Consider the following 21596-nt stretch of genomic DNA (forward strand, 5'->3'; position numbering starts at 1 on the left):
TTAGATCAACTTTGCATTCATGGAAAAAATTCTATTTGGCCCAGATGTATTATTGTTTATTTTATTTGTTAAAATGTTGTTTATAGTTGTGGCATCTATGTTTATGACACATATTATTCTGTAGTTTCTCTTTCTTAATGTTTTTGCCTAGATTTGGTATTATGGTACTGTTGGATTTGTAGAATGAGTTGGGAGGTATTCCTTCTTTTTCAATTTTCTGGAAAAGTTTGGGTAGAATTTGTCTTATGTCTTCTTTAATGTTAAGCAGGACCCACAAAAGAAGCCATTTGAGCCAGGAATTTTCTCTGTTGGAAGACTTTTATTTATAAGCTTAATTTTTTTTTAACAGATACAGAGCTATTCAGGTTATTTTTTTCTTGAATAAGCTTTGGTAGTTTGTGACTGTTAGGAAATGTTGCATTTTCACTAAGCTATCGAATTTATTATCATAGAGTTATAATGGTCCACTATTATTTTTCTAAATCTGTAGACTCTGTAGTGATGTCACTTTTTAATGACTGATATTGGTAGCTCGTGTCTTCTCTATTTTTGCTTTGCTTTGTTCTGTTTTTATCTGATCAGCTTGCTCTTATTGATTTTAATATTATTAAATAATATTATTACCAATTATTCATATATACACACATATTAAAGACACTGTTAATTTTTATTTTTAAATTATTTTGTATTACATTTATTTCCACTATTTTCATTTGATTTTAATTCCTCTTTTCTACTTTTTTTTCCCCCAGTTTCTTAAGGTAGAAGATGAGGTCATAGATTTAAAATCTTTCTTCTTTTCTAGAATAGGCACTTAGTGGTATAAATTTAATGCTAAGTCCTGCTTTAGTAGTGTCCAACACATGTTGGTCTGTTGCATTTTAATTTTCATTTAGTTCAAAATACTGTTGTTTTTCTCTTTTGGTTTGTTCTTTGACTCAGGATATTTAGAGTTATGTTACTTTCCTAATATTTGAGAATTTCACAGATATTTTTCTGTTATTAATTTCTAGTTGACTTCCATTTTGGATAGAAAACATACCTTTTATGATTTGAATTCCTTTAACTTTGTTGGGACTCATTTTATAGCCCAGGATATTATCTATTTTAATAAATGTTCTATACGCCTCTGGAAAGAACGTCTATTCTGCCGTTGTTGGGTAGAATATCCTATAGATGTCAGTTAAGTCAAATTTTTTGATAATGTTATTCAAGTCTTCTGTATCATTGCTAACTTTATGTTATTAGCACTTGTTTTGTAATTATTAAGAGAAGAGCATTGAAAACAACTATGCTTGTGGATTTGCTTATTCCTCATCTCAGCTCTGTCTATTTTTGCTTCATGTATTTTGAAGCTCTATCATTAGGTGCATATATGTTTAGGATTGTTATATCCTATTAATAAATTGACTCCTTAATCATTATAACATAATGATCTTTATCCATAGTATTATTCTTTGTTATTATACCTACTATTTTTTAGTATTAATATAAGCACTCCAGCTTTCTTTTGACTAGGATTAGCATAGCATGTGTTTTCTAAGCTTTTTTTTTTAAATAAAATTTACTATTGATGCTAAAAAAATATGGCAAATTAGGAATAGGTGGAAACCTCTTTAGTTTATGCAATAGATTTGCTAAAACCTATAGCAAGCATCGTACTTAATGATGAAGCTCTAGAGGCTTTTCCTTTTTTTGAAAAAAGGTCTCACTCTGTCACCCAGTCTGGAGTACAATGGCATGATCATGGCTAACTGCAGCCTCGACCTCCCAGGCTCAAGAGATCCTCCCACCTTAGCCCCGCTGTAGCTGGGACTTCAAAAGTGCACCACCACACTCAGCTAACTTTAAAAAAATACTTTGTAAAGATGGGGTCTCTCTATGATACCCAGATTGGTTTTGAACTTCTGGGCTTAAGCAGTCCTCTGACTGCTGCCTCCCAAAGGGCTGGAAGTACGAAGTGTGAGCCATCATGCCCAGCCGGCTTTTCTTTAGAAAGCAGGAACAACACAAATAATTGCACTACCCTCATTTTCATCGACTCAACATTGTAGTAGAGGTTTTTGCCATCACAGAAAAAAATCCGCTCTTCTCCACTCCCTAAAAGTGATTGAAAAGAGGGGAAAAAGTCATGACTTAAAAAATTATATAACTGTGGACATTATGACATAATCAATTTGCATTACAGAAAATCTAAAAAGATTCCATGGATATATTTTAAAATTTAGTAAAGAGTTTTAACAAGTTTTCTGCACACAAAACAAGTATAAAAAACATTTATGTGAATATTTGTACCACTGTGTATCAAGACTTTATATTATAAAGATATGATAATCAAGTCAGTATGTATTGGTGTGGGGATAGTCAAATAGAGCAATTACCTAGAATAGCAAGCCAAGCAATAGACTCTTGTACAGCACAGAGGTGAGCACTGCAGGTACTTGATAAAAGACAGACTTCTCAAAAATGGTGCCAAGACAATTGAATATATATGGAGAAAAAAGCGAAATTAGATTTCTATCTCACATCATACACTAAAATCAATTTTCAGGTGGATTAAAGACCTGATTGTGAAGTCAAAATTATATTGCTTTCTGGAATTTTAGTTCCAGAGCAAGATGCTATAGATTCACTCTTCCCTGCTCCTCCTCTCTAAATGTACTAACACAGAAATTTATTAAACAGATAATGATAAAAGGACTCTGCAAGCTGGAAGGGAAAAGGCAGACTGGGTAATGTCTCAGGACTTGAGGAATGACAATGTGTTAATTTCCCCAGGTTTTGTTTTTTTTTAGTTTTCCAAATACCACTGAACTGGGCAGTGGAGAGGCCTACAATCCAGAACCAATAAGCACAGATAAAAATAAAATAGCTTTCTTCTCTAGCCAAAGGACTGAGGAAGGGGAAGCTCAACAGAGATAACAGAGGTCTGGCGGGGAAACTCATTCCCTGCTCCATAACTGGGGACCCTGCTAGTGGACACATCCATTGGCAGTAGTGGCAGTGGTGAAGACCCAGCCACCTCAATTTCTGCTCCATGGCCAGAGCCCCCCTAGTGGATGGTCTTATCTATTTGCCCCTGTAGCCACAGCAGTGAGAAAGTCCTTGGCCATCCAGCCCCTGCTCCGTAAACCAGGCTCAGTGGATGGTCTCAAACTCTGGTAGCAGTGATGCCCTGGGCTGTCCAAGCCCCTATTATGCAATGGAAGCATTGGTAGGTCATTCCATTCATCCTCAGTGGCAACAGCCCTGAAGTCCTGCATTTCTCTGTCTTCCACCCAGTGGTATAGGTGAGACCTAGGCCAAGTGTTCTTCTTCTCCTCCTCCACCAAAGGTCCCCCAACAACAGCAGGTAGCCAGAGCAAGTACCTTCTGTACTGCAGACAGTGTTAGTAAGAACTGAGCAAGTGTCATGACAGCACTAAAAGAATAAAGCTGGCCAGAATAACATCACCGGGGGGCTTAGAAAACTAAAATTGTATTAGAATGAAAGCCACAAAAGTAGGGCAGACCCCATATGCTAAACTTAAAAAGGGTAACTTACTGCTAACATATATTTAGACAGGATCAAAAGTCACTTCACATAATAACCAAAATATCCAGGATACAATAAAAAATCATCCTTCGTGCTAAGAATCAGGAGAACCACAATTTGAAAGAGAAAAGACAATCAACAGATGCCGATGCTGAGATGAATCAGATGTTGGAATTATTTGACAAGAATTTCAAAGCACCTCTCATTAAAATGTCCCAATATTCAATTATAATTTTTTGAAACAATGAAAAGATAGAAAAATCTTAGCAAAGCAACTGAAGTTATTTAAAACAAGAGCCAAATAGAAATTATAGACCTCAAAAATACAATAACTTAAACAAAAAATGTGCCGGATAGAATCAACGGAGTGGAGATGACAAAGCGTAGAGTCTATGAACTTGACAAATCAATAGAATTTATTCAATTTGAACAATCGAGAGGAAATAGACTGAAAAAAGGAACAGCCTTAAGGATTTATATAACAAATAGCTAACATTCATATCATTGGAGTCTCAGAATGAGTAATGGTTGAAAACTTTCCAAATTGGTGAAAGACAAAATTTATAGATCCAACAGCTAGGTGAACTACAAATAGAATAAGCCAAAAGAAATCCATACCAAGAAACGTCATAATTAAACTTCTGAAAACTAATGGCAAAGAAAAAAATCTTAAAAACAGCCGGAGAGAAATGACACGTTATCTATAAAAACCCACCAATTTGAATGACAGATGATTTTTCATCTGAAACAACACAGCCAGGAAGAAATAGCATACTTTTTAGTTCTGAAAGAAAGTGTCAACATTGAATCTTGATGAAACAGGCAGTGAAATTAATTTTTTTTCCAGAAATTAATAAAAAATAGAGATATCTTCAGAGAAAGGAAAACTAAGAGGATATGTTGTTAGCAGACCTGTCTTTAAGGACTGGCTAAGGAAAGCTCTCCCAATACAAAGAAAACAATAATAGATGTCTAGGACCTTCAGAATATACAAAGAACTCAAACAGATTTACAGGAAAAAAACAAACAAGCCTATTCAAAAATGGGCAAAGGATATGAACAGACACTTTACAAAAGAATACATACATGAGGCCAACAAACATATGAAAAAATGCTCATCATCAGTGGTCATTAGAGAGATGCAAATAAAAAACAGATTGAGATACCATCTCATGCCAGTTAGAATAGTGATCATTAAAAAATCTGGAGACAACAGATGCTGGAGAGGATGTGGAGAAATAGGAACACTTTTACACTGCTGGTGGGAGTATAAATTAGTTCAACCATTGTGGAAGACAGTGTGGCAATTCCTCAAGGACTTAGAAATAGAAATTCCATTTGATCCAGCAATCCCATTACTGGACTATAAATCATTCTACTATAAGGACACATGCACACGAATGTTCATTGCAGCACTGTTTACAATAGCAAAGACCTGGAACCAACCCAAATGCCCATCGATGATAGACTGGACTGGGAAAATGTGGCACATATACACCATGGAATATTATACAGCAATAAAAAATGATGAGTTCGTGTCCTTTATAGGGACATGGATGAATCTGGAGAACATCATTCTCAGCAAACTGACACAAGAACAGAAAGTGAAATACCGCATATTCTCACTCATAGGCAGGTGAGGAAAAATGAGAACACATGGACACAGGGAAGGGAGTACTACACACTGGGGTCTATTGGGGGGAATAAGGGAGGGACAGTGCGGGGGGGGATCTGGGAAGGGATAGCCTGGGGAGAAATGCCAAATGTGGGTGAAGGGGAGGAAGGCAGCAAAACACACTGCCATGTGTGTACCTATGCAACTATCTTGCATGTTCTGCACATGTACCCCAAAACCTATAATGCAATAAAAAAAAAAAGAAACAACAGAGTGAGCAAAAATGGAAATAAAAGTAATAGATTATCCTTCGCCCCATGATTTCTTTAGTCATATTTTATGATTGAAGCAATCATAAAAGTTACATTATCATCTGATATGGCACTCAATATACATAGAGGAAACACTTAAAACAATTGTATTTTTAATTTGGGAGGCTAAGGTGGGCAGATCACTTGAGGTTAGGAGTTTGAGACCAGCTTGGCCAATGTGGTGAAACCCTGTCTCTACCAAAAAAATACAAAAATTAGCTGGGTGTGATGGTGCACATCTGTAATTCCAGCTTCTTGGGAGGCTGAGGTGGGACTATTGCTTGAACCCAGGAGGTGGACTTTGCAGCAAGCTGAGATCATGCCACTGCACTCCAGCCTGGGCATCACAGAGTGAGACCCTGTCTCAAAAAATATATATGTATTTTTAAAATTTGGGAGAGTAAAGGGACTTAAATAGAATTAAGATTTCTAAACTTTACTTGAAGTGGTAAAATGTTGACACTAGTGGAATGTAATGTTACATATGTAAAAGGTTATACCTAGAGCAACCACTAAAAATAAAATACAAAATGAGATACTGCATATTTTTATAAATAAATCAAATTGTAATACTAAAAATGTTCAATAACTCACAGGAAGGTGAAAGAAAAAAAGAAATAGATAGATAGAAACAGAGGAATAAATGAAAAACAAATAAAATGACAATCCTTAGCATATGAATAATTTCTTTGTAAATAAGTATCGAAATTAAAAGTTAGAGATTGGCAGAGTAGATCAAAATATCCCAGCCCAGCTAAATGCTTTCTCAAAAATCACTTCAAACATATTGGCATAGGTCGGATGAAAGTAACAAGAAGGAAAAAGATTTATAATACAAATATTAATCAAAAAAGAAGGCACAGCTATATTAATATTAGACAAAGTCAACTTCAGATCAAAGAATATTATGGGGAGCAAAGAAGTATATTACATAATAATTAAGGGATCAACCCACCTAGAAGGTATAGCACTTTTAAAAGCATATACACCGCCCAACAGATCCTTGAAATATATGAAACAAAACTGAGGGAATTGATGTATTAATAGAAAAATTGACAACTTTTGTGGATTTCACAAAATCCACAAAAGTTGGATTTTCTGAAAGTTGGAAAGTTCAACACCTTAATCCAACAATTGATAGCACTACTATACAGAAAGTCAGCAAGGATACAGGACTGAATGACGCCTTCAACCAACAGGATATAAAAGACATGTATAGAACACTTCACTTTTCAACAGCAGAATACATAATCTTTTGAATTGCCATGAAACATTCACCAAGATAGACCATAACCTGGGTCATAAAACAAATCTCAACAGATTTTTAAAAACGGAAACATACAGAGTGTGTATACAGTAATATTATTTTGTTGTATGTATATTACATTGTTTGTACACATGCTACAACATGGATGAACCTTGGAGACATTAAGCTAAGTGAAGTAAGCCAGTCACAAAAAGACAAATATTGTATGATTCTGCTTATATGAGGTATCCAGAGTAGTGAAATTTATAAAGACAGAAAGTAAAGTGATTTCTAGGGGATAGGGTGAGTGAGGAATAAGGAGTTAGCATTTAATGGGTTCAGAGTTTCAATGTGGGAAGTTGAGAAAGTTCCAGAGATGAATGGGAGTAATGGTTGCAGATCAATGTGCATGTGATGCCACTGGACACTCGCTGGACACTCACTCAACACTTAAAAATCAACCATATACTTAAAAGTACTTAAAATTGTATATTTTATGTTATGTATATTTTACCACAATAAAAAACAAGAGCAAAAATAAAATTTTAAACAAGAAAACAATAGAAATAGAATGCAAATAGAAGAGATAGAAACAAAAAGCCAATTCTTCAAAATAATCAATAAAATTGATAAAACTCTAGGAAGACTGACAAAGATAAAAAGACACAAATTACCAATATTAAGAATTAAACAGGGATATCACAAGATTCTATAGCCACTGAAAAATGATAAAAGAATAGCATAAATGACCTTACACTGAGAAATTTGACAATTTAGAAGAAACTGACCAATTTCTCAAAAAACACAAATTACCAAAATTCAGCCAAGATAAAATAGATAACCTGAGTAGACCTTTCACTATTAAGAAAATTGAATTTGTAAAAGCTCTAAAAAAACACATTTCCAGGCCCAGCTTGTTCCACTGGGGAATTTTACTAAACATTAAAATAATTAACAGAAACTTGACATAATCTCTTCCAGAAAGCAAAAGAGAAGTGCACACACATAACCTTATTCTATGAAGCCATTATTATCTTGATACTGAAACCAAAAAAATCTATACACTAACATCCTTTGAACACAGATGCAAAAATTCTTAACAAAATTCTAGCAAATCATATGGACACAGGGAGGGGAGCACCACACACTGGGGTCTGTGGAGGGGAACTAGAGGAGGGACAACAGGGGGTGGGGAGTTGGGGAGGGATAACATGGGGAGAAATGCCAGATATAGGTGATGGGGAGGAAGGCAGCAAATCACATTGCCATGTGTGTACCTATGCAACAATTTTGCATGTTCTTCACATGTATGCCAAAACCTAAAACGCAATAAAAAATATATATTAAAAAAAATAATAAAATTCTAGCAAATCAAACCTCATGTCTAAAAAGAAAATACACTACAACCAAATGAAATTTATTCAAGGCAGCAAGCCTGTTTCAATACTTGAAAATCAGTGTAATCCACCCTATCAACTAGCTAGAGAAGAAAAATTAAATGATTATATTTAATGTCAAAAAAGCAACTGAAAAAATTCAACATCCATTCACAAAAAAGCTTTTAGTACACCAGGAATGGAGGGAACTTCCTCAACCTCATAAAGAACATCCGCAAAAAGTCTATAACTGACATCTGAGTCATGGTAGAAAGCTGAATATTTTTCCTCTTTTATCAGAAACAAGGAGGGATTTTCACTTTTATCACTCTTATTCAACAAAGCACTGGAAGTTCTAACCATGGCAATAAGGGAAGGAAAAGAGACAAACGGAATACAGATTGGGAAAAATAAAGCAAACTGCCTCTGTTTGCAAATGACGTAATAGTCTACGTGGAAAAGTACTACAAAAAAACAAGCAGACAAAAAACCCATGCACACACACACACACACACAAACCTCACAAAAATCTTAGAATTAATGTGCATTTAGTAAGGTGACAGGATATAAGATTAACGCAAAAAAAACTTCACATTTTTTCATACTGGCAACGAACAGATAGAAACCAAAATATAAAAATGCAATGCCATCTCTAATTGCTCCAAAAAATGAAATACTTAGATGTTGGTCTGACAAAATATGTACAAAATATGTGTGATAAAAATTACAAGTGTTGATGAAAAATTTAAAGATGAGAGTACTTGGAGGGACATACTGTGCTCATGGGTTACACGACTCAACATAGTAAAGACAGCGCTTCTTCCTAAATTGGTCTATAGATAAATGAAATTCCTACAAACTCTCAGCAATTTTTTTTGTGGACAAACACAAGCTCGTATTCAAATATTTATGGAAATAGAAAGGCTCTAGAATAACCAAAACAATTTGATTTAAAAAATGAAGTGGGAGAAATCCCTCTTCTCAATGTTAAGTGGTTATCCACTTAACATATATCTTTAATGTTCTATGGCTAATGTAGCCAAGAAAGTGTGGAGTGATAGATACACAAATCAATGCAATGGAATAGAGAACCCAGAAACAGATCCACACAAATATGCCCAATGAATTTTTGAAAAAGGAGCAAAACTAATTAATGGAGAAGGGATCGTCTTTTTAATGAAGAGTCCTAAAGCTATCCATAGGTATAAACACACCTACAAAGATGTAGAGAAGCTGAATCATGTACACATTGCTGAGGGGAATGTAAAATGGTAGAGTCGCTCTGGAAAATAACTTGGCATTTCCTTTAAAATGAAAAATGGACTTAATGTGTGACCCAACTATGGCACACTTAGGCATTTATCACAAATAAAACTCGATTTTCACGCAGAAGCTTGTACGAGAATATTCATATCAGCTTTATATATATTTGCAATAGCTCCTAACTAGAAACTACACAAATGGCCTTCAATGATGGAAGATTAAAAAAGTGGTGGTACACTCATATCATGGGCTACTACTCAGCAATTAAAAAAATGAACTATTGATAATGCAACAACTTTGGTAAATCTCAGGGAAATTATGCTGGGAGTAAAAAGCCATCGCCGGAAGCATACATGCTGCATGACTCCATTTGTAGAGCATTTATAAAATATCATAATTATAGAGATGGAGAACGGATTAGTGGTTGCCCAGAGAAAAGGATAGGGGGTGAAAGGGTAGCTCAAAAGGGGTAGCAAGAGTGAGGTTTGTGATGATGGTACAGCTGAGTATGCATTTGTGCTGGTGGTTCCATGAAGCTGCACGTGTGATAAAATTGTATTTGTATAAATACACCCCCATGTATATATAAATGCATACATATGAGCACATGTGTAAATGATGACATCTGAACCTGCTCTCGAGATTGTGCCAGTGTCAATTTCCTAATTGTGATATTGTACTGCAGTTATGCTAGATGTTTTCATGAGGAGAGGCTGGGTGAAAAAGGTAAGAATGTCCTTGAACATTTTTTAGCACTTTCCTGTGAGTCTGTATTTTGAAGTAAAATGAATTCTAAAAATTATATTGATGATAAAATAGAATGCCCTCATGATCTCTAGGTACTGAATAACTTCTTAAACAAGATACAAAAAGTACTGGATATAAAGGACATGTCCTCAGTTTTATACACTACTCAGCTCCCTATTGCACTTATTATTATTTATTTTGAAATTATTTTCTAGCTTGGCTTCAATGGCCCTATGTAAACATATCTAAATTTTTCTTTTATCACTCTGATTTATTTATTTATTCATTAAACAAACTTACTGAGCACTTATTATGTGCTAGGAGCTCTTTTAGGTATGGGATATATAGTAGTGAACATATTTCTCATGATATAGGAGCTTCCTATCCGTCAGGTCTCTGGTGTTGTGCCAGCCAATGGGTGAGCAGATACAAAATGGATAAGCAAATACGTCAAATAGAGTAGCATTTCAGCTGGTGATAGTGCTATGGAAAAAGTCAATCATGGGTTGGGAATAAGGATGCTAGGAAGGGATCAGGTACTATACACCAGTTAAAATAGGATGGCTAGGGAAATCCTCATGGACCACAAGTCTGTTGAGAAAAGAATTGAAGGAGGTGAAGAGCATGCCATGATGCTCTCTGGGGGAGATCCTCAGAGAAGAGGGAAGAAGAAGAGCTAGATGTGACCTGAATGGAGTGAAAGGAAGAGTAATAGGAAGGAGGTCAGAGCGGTCATGAGGCCAGATCCCTGTGGGGACCTTGTAGGCTATAGCAAGGACCTTAGTTTTACTCTACATCAGTGGTGGAAAGGCGAAGTCCCCAGTTGGCAGTATCAGCACCCTCTAGGGAATGTGCGAGAAATGCAAGTTCCTAGGCCCCACCCCATATCCACTGAATCAGAATCTCTAGAAGTGGGGCCAGAGATCTGTTTTAACAAACCCTCTAGGTGATTCTGATCCACACTAGAGTGCAAATACCACTCTTACTGCTGTGCAGATGACATGAGAGCCTTAAGCAGAGGCATGAACTACCTTCTGTGTTCATGCCTCTACAAAAATACTTTTGTAGAGGGGTCAGGGGGTAGGGGAGACCAGGTAGGAGGCTACTGCAATGGTCCATGGGAGAGATGATGGGAGTTTGGTCTAGGGCCATAGTGGTGAAGATGGAGGGGGGTTATAATCAATGGTCTCCAAAAGCGTCTCTCTTTCTGTATAATTATCTTTAGAGAGCTTGGCTGTATGGTTTCACATGCAACTCTCAGAAAAAAATGCTCAGATCCATGTATTAGCACTCTGAAAAAGTCTGTTCTCTATATTCAGCTCCCTCCAGGATATTTTGTAGGGAAATATCACCACACTTTCACTTAGTGAGAATACTCTGCCTACTTCACTATCCACAGCATATACTCTTGTATTGATACGTTCCTTAAAAAAATTTAAATTTCCATTTCTTTATTCTATTATCCCTCACGCAACTCCCAAATCCCCTCACATCTAGGATCTGGTCAGTCTGTCCTCAAAACCCACTTATAAATAACTTTTATCTATTTTCCTAAGAACCCAATCCCAAACTTCAGTTTAGGATGACAAGTCTGTCATTTAGAAAGGGTAAAGTATGTCTTCCTAAGTTTAGGTAGGCCTGGTTTTCATGGGATCACTACAACCAATGACTTGCAGGCCTCTAACTGGTTCAGTTACAAATACTGACAGTGACAGGTGATGAGAAGAATTACATGCGTCTCTGTTTATTTGATCTTTTTGAAATTAATCTTAGAGTTGTTAGAACATATAATGCTAAACACATGTCACTTACTGTGAACTTAACAGTGCATGGAAGTGTTTATAAGACTTAGAGGCACTTCAGAATCTGTCACAGGGACAGACTATTGACACAATCTGTTTATGCCTTCTGAAACCTGTATTTAGTCACGGAAAACTACATGTTGCTCTTTTATGAGTTTAATCACTGAAATCATTATTGTTGTGTCTGAGAAGAATGAGATTGCTAATTGTGTTTACAATAAAATATGTGAATAAATAAATAAAAGAGGTTAATATTTTACTATAATTGTCAGGATTTGCTAGAACGGCATTTATTACACTGGGTACAACTAGTAGGTTCTGTTTCTCATGCCAAGTTCTATTGATTGTTAATGACTACTTGGAGCTCTGTGAGAATTCTGAGGCAAAGTTTGGTTTTAGCAAGAAACTGGGTCATGTTTGGGAGGAACCATCCACCACTGGTACAGGTGAGGGAGGTGATGGCTCCAGAGCCTCATATTGTCTAGCTTTTCCTCAGAAGCAAAAATGAATCAGCATTATTGGGATATCCAGCATCATTCAACATTTCCAAAACCTGTTGTCTCCGTTGGCTCTCCACTGAACATTCTCATTTTTCTCTACTTTGTGTTTATCTCATGACCTCACTGCCCTTCTAGATGCTATTCCATCTGGCATAAGATTCTCTATTTGACTCTTAGGGTCCTTAAGATTTCTCCCCATCCCTCCTACACATACGATAGCCCATAGTTCCTGTGTGCCTAACCTTTGTTCAGGTTAGCCTGGTTTCCTTGGCTTCCCATAAGGAAATATTGATAACTTTGTCTCTGAGCATTTGTTTAAAACTACCATTCCAGTCTGAAATGTCCACCCCCTGCCTTTCTGTCAATTCCATTTCGATCTCACTTTTAAGAGGTGGTACACACCCTTTATAAACTATGGAGTCTTTCCTGACTTTCCAAATTTTGGCTTAGCTTCAGAAGACAAAAACAATATTATCTTTCTTAAAGCAAAAAAAAAAAAAAAGACAAATATGGATAATTTGGGAATGTTTGAAAATGTCAAGGAGCATGCTCTAGGCCAGGATTCTAGAAAGACTTGCAAAATACCACAGAACTCATCCTAGGAAACTGCTCCCTCCACCCAATCAGAAAGGTAAGGAATCAGGAAACACCCTAGAATACTTGGTTTTAGGGACATGCCGTTTTAGGTGAAGTTCAGGGATCAGCATATTACCACCACTATAACTTGTATCAAGAGCCATGTCACTCTTGCCAGATCACACCTGAAGAAAAACTGGCTGACTTATGCCCAGCGTGTTGGCATTCAAGAAACCAATGAATGGATTCAGGAACATGCTGCATAGACCCCAGGACTCTTGGTCATGCCTGCCAGCAGAAAACAGTCAATGACTGAACGAAGTCCCTGACTGCCTTCTAAATCTTGCATGAGTGGGCCTGCTTGCCTGAATCTAAATCTCAAAACTGGATGAAGAAGCCTGAGAGATGTAGTTTTTAAGTCTTTGTAACATCTGCAATACAGAAAGGCACACCAGAAAGTGCAGGCAGCGGACTTGGGTTCCTTTCGACCATATTTGTCCTATCCATCACAACTTGCTGTTTTTGAAGGTTGCAAATCCACTCCTGCCAGGTTCCTATTTCAAACCATTCGATCACCTACAGCATGAAGCCCTAACTCCTTAGCATGGCATATAAAGTTTGTGGCATATGTGCCACAAACACCTTATAGTATAAATGTAAAACAGGGTTTATTAAGCAGGGGTGGCCAGGATAGCTTTTCTAGCTTCAAGGCACTAGAGTTTCCTCCTCTGTTGTTTTACAAAGCAATTAAAAATATGGCATTCTGATAGCGTACTTTCTGAGACCTGAGTCTCTCCCTTACTGTTTTACCTGAAGCTTCTCCTTCTTTTGCTCCTATCATCCCTGTCCTGCCCAACTTGGATAGGAAATACCCATAAGTTTCTCCTTGGTGTGATGTTTTGTTGGAGAAGTAAGTTTTTATTTTTGTTTTGTTTTGTTTGAGACAGGGTCTTGTTCTGTCTGTCAGGCTGGAGTGCAGTGGCACCATCACAGCTCACTACAGCCTCCACCTCCTGGGCTGCAAGGATCCTTCTGCCTCAGCTTCCTGAACAGCTGCAATTATAGGTGTATGCCACCACACCTGTCCTATTTTGGTATTTTTCTGTAGAGACAGGGTTTGTCCATGTTGTCCAGGCTAGTCTTGAATGCCTGAACTCCAGCGATCCACTCACCTTGGCCTCCCAAGGAGCTGGGATTATATATGTGACTTCCATTCCTGGCCACAAGAAAGTTTTAGTTGGTTAGTTCTAAAAGGTTAGGGTCCAGAATGGGTCAGCACCATCTGTCATTAGCGCACTGCTGTCCTCTTGCACTCACTCACAAATTGGATCCTGCAGAATCCCTTCCCATTGTTTGGCTGTTCTCAGATTGGGCCTCCACAGTTCCAGTGCATGCCTACTGGCATTTGGGGGGGTCTCATTTTCTCAGGGCTATCAGGGCCAAGTTGCTTTCCCTTCCTTCCTCCACCACAGGTGCATGGGCCTTACACCTGTTGGTGGTTTGGGACTACATATTCGAGTGTTCATTGGGACACCAGTATCTATATTTTATGTGGTTCTTTGGTTTCGATGTCCTAGTTGCAGGGTCATATTTTTAAAAGAGGGAATTAGGAGAAGAATAGAAATTGTTCAATTTTTGTCAACATTTTATTTCCAAAAATACCAAATAAATAGAAAATCACTTATGACTCTGAATTTGCCCCCAGTTTTGTTTGGGAAAAAAAAAATCTTGTTCAAGTCTTGCTGTCATGACAAAAGATGAGTTTGCAGGGATTCCTCCAACTACTAGTCAACACTGTCACTAAGTTCGCATTTTTCTCTTGCCTAGTTCCACCCAAAGTTCCTAAGTTGGACCAAACACAGCCCCTGTCCACCCCTGCCCTTTTCCTAGAGGAAACAGATGCCACTATCATTCTCTTAAAAAAATTTTAGGTGTTTTCACTGTCATTATTAAAGACAGTGCCTACATGTTGTCATCAATGATGGAAACAAATTCTAACATCCATCTTTGCATCATTCTTTCAAGACTTAAGGTCTGGAGTAGAAGAAGGTAAGGTAACTAATTGGCTAAGTCTACGGTTGTTCCTGTGATTTGCTTGCTAAAAAATAGAGGGAAAAACTAGTATTTCAGAGTCAGTAATGGAGGAGGAATACTACATAACAGATGACTCCTCCACAATAGAAAGAGGAGTTAGGTATTGGAAAGAGGAAGGAAAAAGACAAGTTTCTTCTGTAGTCTATCTCTTTAGCTGGTGAAAATTAATATACTCTTCCTTAAATCTTAAAACTTGTCTGCCGGGCGTGGTGGCTCAAGCCTGTAATTCCAGCACTTTGGGAGGCCGAGGCGGGTGGATCACGAGGTCAAGAGATCGAGACCATCCTGGTGAACATGGTGAAACCCCGTCTCTACTAAAAATACAAAAATTAGCCACCATACATGGTGGCGCATGCCTGTAATCCCAGCTACTCAGGAGGCTGAGGCAGGAGAATTGCCTGAACCCAGGAGGTGGAGGTTGCGGTGAGCCGAGATCGCGCCATTGCACTCCAGCCTGGGTAACAGGAGCGAAACTCCGTCTCAAAAAAAAAAAAAAAAAAAAAAAACTTGTCGAAAGAAAAAAGGAAGGAAAGAAGGAAGGAAAGGAGGGATGGAGAAGGAGGGAAGAAGGGAAGAAAATCTCTTAATAAAATGCAACTATCTTTCATACAATTGCAGGTACACCCACTCTTTCACCAAAGCCTAAGATCTTGCAGTTCTTGCTCCACTTTCAGATACAGGATTTTTGCTGGTGCTGTTTTAGTGTAGACAGTCCATATCGTAGAAGTTCACCTCACCAATTCACATTATATTAAATCATGACAAAAAAGAGAGCAAAAGAAGGAGGAATTTATCACACCGCAAAGAAACAAATACACATGGAGACCATATCTATTTTTCTACAGTTGGTTATGATACTATAGTTAATTTTTATGTGTTCCCTTCTGTATTACCCATTTCATGTTTCCTTTGACCTTAGGTAATGCCTCAACTTGTTGGGATGCTTTCTCGGATGAGGAGGTGCATATGACCCAAGTCTTCCTTTCTGAGAGAACTGAGTGGTTGATGATCCTGCCTAGAGATGTCCGTGGACTTGTACAAAACTGCAAATGATACCATTAGGAAGTGTCCCAGGACAGTCCCTGAATTATTCCTTTCTCTTCCGGGCTCTTTGTTCTGCAGCACAGCCCTCTATCCCATCTAACTCTACAAAATAATTTTTTGCATGTTCTCCCAAGAGAGTGAGAAGCCCAAAACAACCGGGAGACTATTACAACTTTCAATTCGGTGGAATAAACTTCGCGTTTCCTCCTGGAAGCATACCTCCACTGAGAGGTAATATAGGACAGTGGTTAAGACCAGGGACACTGAACTTAAACTGTGTTCAAATTCTGGCTATTGCATTTTCTGAACTCAGTTTCCTAATCTGAAAAATGTGGACAATATAGTAGTTTACTCATAGAGTTGTTATAATGACTAAATAGATTATCACATGTAAATCTTAAAGAACTGAGCCTGGCACCTAGTGTTTGCTACATATTAGCCATTATCACTAAGTGCTAAATGAGCAAAGCCCAGCTATAATAACTTGAAGCAAACACAATCAAGAGCTTCACTAGATATGGCTGTGAGCCTTGTACAACCTCTCTTCACTCCATTTCGCATCTTCATTTTCAACGTGGGGAGTATAGTATTGATGCTTATTCAAAGCATACAATTTACCTTACACGATATATTCTAATGTCACACAAGGGTCCTACAACTGGCTCCGATGTTTACAAAGGTTCATATTTATGTTCTATAATCCATTTGTTTCTAGATGATGGGCACATGATATGTCCAATGACCCCATGTGTATGGGCTCATTGTTTTAATTATTTTCTGTAAAGTGAAGTATTTGATAAGAAATATGTTGCGTAGACCATCAAAATGATGTATAAGGCATTTATTTAGACCACAGATGATATGCGACAAAATTATGTTAGGAAGGAAAGAAAATATTAATCCAAAATGTCTTTCTTTTCCAAGAGGTAAATCATTGTCCCTTCAGAATGGAAGGGTTCAATGTGTTCAACCTCCTACCAGGAAGCTAGCGGATCACCTCGAACTATGCCACCATATCAGAGGCTAGGGTTGTTGGCTGTGGTTTCTGCCATTGATGAGGAAAAGTCCTTATTCTTAGTCCCCGTTCCTGTCACCTCTTGGTTACATGGACCTGCTGTTCCATCTGCAAAACAGCACTACGTATTACTACTTATTCTGAACACGCACTGTATTCTGAAGAATAGAATCAACACCAACTTAGCTTTGTCCGTGAAAATATTCAGCAATATTTTAGTTTTATATTGCTGCCATAAGAAAATCACAACAAATTTGGTGTTTTAAACAACACAAATTTATTATCTCACAGTTTTGTAGGTCAGAAGTCTGATGTGGGTCTCATCTGAACAAGATCAAAGTGTTGGCAGGGCAATGTTTCTTTTCAGAGATTTTAGAGATAATTTGTTTCCTTGCCTTTTCAAGGTATTGATAGAATTCAGCTCCTTGAAGGGTGTGGGACTGAGCTCCCCACTTCACCTGCTGGTTTTCAACTGGAGGCTATTCTTAGCATTCAGAGGCCTCTGCATTCCTGAGCTCCTAATGTTACCTCTTTCTGTCTCTTCAAAGCTAGTCCTCACAGGCTGAGTACACACACACACACACACACACACACACACACACACACTCAATGTTATGTATAGATATATTAAGTGATATATGCATTTAAAGTGATATGTATATATGTGTATATACATATATGTGTATATACATATCACTTTAAATGCATATATCACTTAATATATCTGCTTCTTCTTGTATTGCAATACTCTGACTCTTCTGCCAGCAAACATTCTCCACTTTTTATTTTTATTTTTTTTTGAGATGGAGTTTCACTGTTGTTACCCAGACTGGAGTGCAATGGCATGATCTCGGCTCACTGCAACCTCCGCCTTCTGGGTTCAAGCAATTCTCCTGCCTCAGCCTCCTGAATAGCTGGGACTACAGGCATGCACCACCATGCCCAGCTAATTTTTGAATTTTTAGTAGAGACAAGGTTTCACCTTGTTGACCAGGATGGTCTCTATCTCTTGACCTTGTGATCCACCTGCCTCGGCCTCCCAAAGTGCTTTGATTATAGGCATGAGCCACTGTGCCCGGTCAACATTCTCCACTTTTAAGGATTCATTTGATTTATTTGATCAGACTGGGTTCCCACAATAATACAGGATAACCTTCCCATCTCAAGATTCATAAGCTTAACCATGTTTGCAAAGTTTCTTTAGTCAAGTAACACAGTGTATTTCCAAGATTCAGTTATTCAGACATGAACAGCTATGGAGGGCTCTTCTGTTTACCACAAGCAAGCCTGCAGTGGCTGGAGATGAAGTCTAACTAATATTCACCTGATTTTCTGCAATAGGAAAATTTTGATAATTTTTCACATGGGACAAAATATTATCATACCAATCCTCAAATTTTGCTCCTTCCAACTCCCTAACCATTTGATTAAACCATTAGCAATCACCTAAATCTTTGATTCTGTGCATCACTCTTTCCAGGTAAAGTGGAAAAAGAGAGATGATCCTGGTCAAAGGACAGTTGAGATGTCTCCAAGAAAGCCTTAAAAGTGTACACTTGTCCCATCAAGTAAAAGAAAATTGCTTCTGGTGTCCTCTATTTGTTGGAAATTGTGGGGGGGGGGAAGCATTTGTCAGATTAATAACTCGATGCTCAATATTAAGGGCTATACTGATTTGTTCTAATAAGGAGACTAGAAAGGAAAAGCACTGCAGTTAGAGTCCTACATTATTAAAGTCACAACAATGCACTGCCGTTTTCCAGGTGTATCTATCCATGGCAGTGGCTAAACCACAGAACAAAATGGGCCAGTGAATTGGAATCACGACTCCTGTATATTTCTAAGTATTTGATGATAACACTGATTTCCATGATTCTCATAAAGATGTGGTTTTTATTTTGATTTATTATTTTGGTAGGAAGCAGAAAGTGTAGAGACTTCCTCTTGTCTCTTTTCATCTCCCTTCCTTGCATCTTTTTCCTCCCTCCATTGGTAAGGGAGACTGGAAGAGGATTTTTCCCAGGTATATTTATTCCATTAATTAAGACATGGGTTTTGAGTACCATCGTTCTACCATCATTAAGTGACATAGGTAAAAACTCCGCTTGTCACCTGTTTAGAACAAACATTCGTTCGGAATGTTAGATCACTATGGTGTTCTGGGTACACAGCAGCATGAGTTTAGACCTGATGTTTGATATATACACAAGGTTTAGATAATTACCTTTCTTGGAGGGTAAATATCCACAGGGACCTCTGGAAAAGAATAGGAGTAAAATTCTCAGTATGTCCTTGGCTGTTTGTGCAGGACTTTTCCTCAAGTGTACCCAATCTTCCCTTCATTCAAGGGTTCCTCTCACTTAACTTGAGTCTGGACATTGAGCAGGAGGCTGCAGTCACTATAATATGGTGGCAGTTGAAGTCAGGCCTCTGCTTACACAGTTACATATAGCCAGTGGGGCCTTAGGGATGGGAGAAAAAGTGATGTTCACAAATGGTCCTCCTGGGTCATCCATTTCCCTGCCCCCTTAGAGTTAAGTGGTGCCATGTTACCAGTTCTGCTCAATGGACTGTGAGCAGAAGTAACGTGATGCTTCGGGACTGAAGCCTCGAAGAGCAAGCGTGGATTCCCCAGGTGGTCTCTTTCCCTTCCATGGAAACTGTGAATTAGATCACAAGACTAAAGCAGACTAGGTCACTGCATGGTCAGCAGCCCTAGAGAGTCACTCAGACCAGTGGCCGACTTCGTGTAAATGAGAAATAAACTTTTAAGTGCTAAGTCATTGAGACTTGGGGCGGGGGCATTATATTAACACAGCATAAACCAGCCTATCCAGACTAATTCAGTAGGGAACCCATCCTTACAGTTAAAGGACCTTGTGAGCAATCACCCACCACCAATGATCTGGTGGCTTAGACTGTTCTGTTTGCTATGTTTATACTCCTTTCTCTTATGGTAATCAAGTTTATTCTGTCTCTGCCAGTCAAGTTTCTCTGCTTGTGTTTTTTTCCATCCTGGGATATATCTATTGACATTGAAATCAGGGAGCACATTTTAGGTGCACCACCTTCTATCAAGTCCTCTGTACTACACAGAACAGCCACCAAAGGGTTTCTCAAAGATGCTCCTACTTCACTTACCAATATCTGCTAAGGTTTAAATTAAAAGAGATTTTTCTGGGCAGTCCCGGGTGACTTAGGGAGTGTGAGAATGCATGTGATTCCCCCCAAATTAAAATTTATCTACATTATGCCAAAATTTTTCTTGGCATCTCAATTTTATTTAGAGGTCAGCACTGAACACAGTTGTACATTGACTAGTTACATCCCGTACCAACAAGCACACAAAAACTGGGATCTCTGACAAGTTCATCCATACTGATAAATTCTGTCCAATATAAAGTTACTTTTCTTCCAATTTGATGAGGACCCTCTAAATTCATTCACACACTTCTGCAGATATAAATTAATAAGTTCTACAATTCTTTTGGGATTCACGTCTTCTATTTCTTGATTTGATTTATTATTTTTTCCTTGGAGTATGACAGGATCTAATCTAATTACAGGTTTGGAGAAAAGAAGGGATTAAAGTAGTGTAGAGAGTTAGATCAAAAGGGAAACTGGCTTGATGTTATAGGGTAACTCCCTCAGACACGGGCCAGGGAACGTCAGTGAAGCGGACGGGTTCTAGATACCAAGATACATAGACATATATGGATGCTGCCATACACGTCTAACCCAATGTTTCAGTGTTCGCTTCTGTCCTGAACAGGGATCCAGCTGAAAAAACATCACAAGTTGATTTATTCAACAGATGTTGTAATTTGACAGTCTGCAAAGGAAAAAAAAAAGTCTCTGGTACGTTTGGTTTCCAGTTATCTCAGTCCTGAAGCTATGACTGGAAAGATTCTTTCAGACTGTCCATAGAAAATCTGAGAATTTAAACATTTTAGTGCGTCATTTCTTAAAAATGCTATTCAATGAACAAAGACCTGGAATCAACCCAAATGCCCATTGATAATAGACTGGATTGGAAAAATGTGGCACATATACACCATGGAATATTATGCAGCAATCAGAAATGATGAGTTCGTGTCGTTTGTAGGGACATGGATGAATCTGGAAAACATCATCCTCAGCAAACTGACACAAGAACAGAAAATGAAACACCGCATATTCTCACTCATAGGTGGGTGATGAAAAATGAGAACACATGGACACAGAAAGGGGAGTACTAAACACTGGGGTCTATTGGGGGGAAAAGGGGAGGGCCAGTGGGAGGGGGAGGTGGGGAGGGATAGCCTGGGGAGAAATGCCAAATGTGGGTGAAGGGGAGAAGAAAAGCAAAGCACACTGCCATGTGTGTACCTACACAACTGTCTTGCAGGCTCTGCTCATGTACCCCAAAACCTATAATCCAATAAAAAATTAAAAAAAAAAATGCTATTCAATGCTAAGTAGCTTCCTTATCC

General features: G+C 38.0%; 1 long non-coding RNA gene across 1 annotated transcript in view; it reads left to right on the plus strand.

Annotated features, from left to right (window-relative positions):
- The window catches only part of LOC118145626 (uncharacterized), a 42030-nt gene extending 23109 nt beyond the window's left edge, over positions 1-18921 (plus strand). The window contains exons 3-4 of the long non-coding RNA XR_004730902.3: positions 15985-16340; positions 18605-18921. This is a non-coding gene — a long non-coding RNA (uncharacterized LOC118145626). The remainder of the gene's footprint in view (positions 1-15984; positions 16341-18604) is intronic.
- Positions 18922-21596: the final 2675 nt, after the last annotated feature.

Source organism: Callithrix jacchus, chromosome 10 (assembly GCF_049354715.1).
Source record: "Callithrix jacchus isolate 240 chromosome 10, calJac240_pri, whole genome shotgun sequence".
Classification (NCBI taxonomy): domain Eukaryota; kingdom Metazoa; phylum Chordata; class Mammalia; order Primates; family Cebidae; genus Callithrix; species Callithrix jacchus.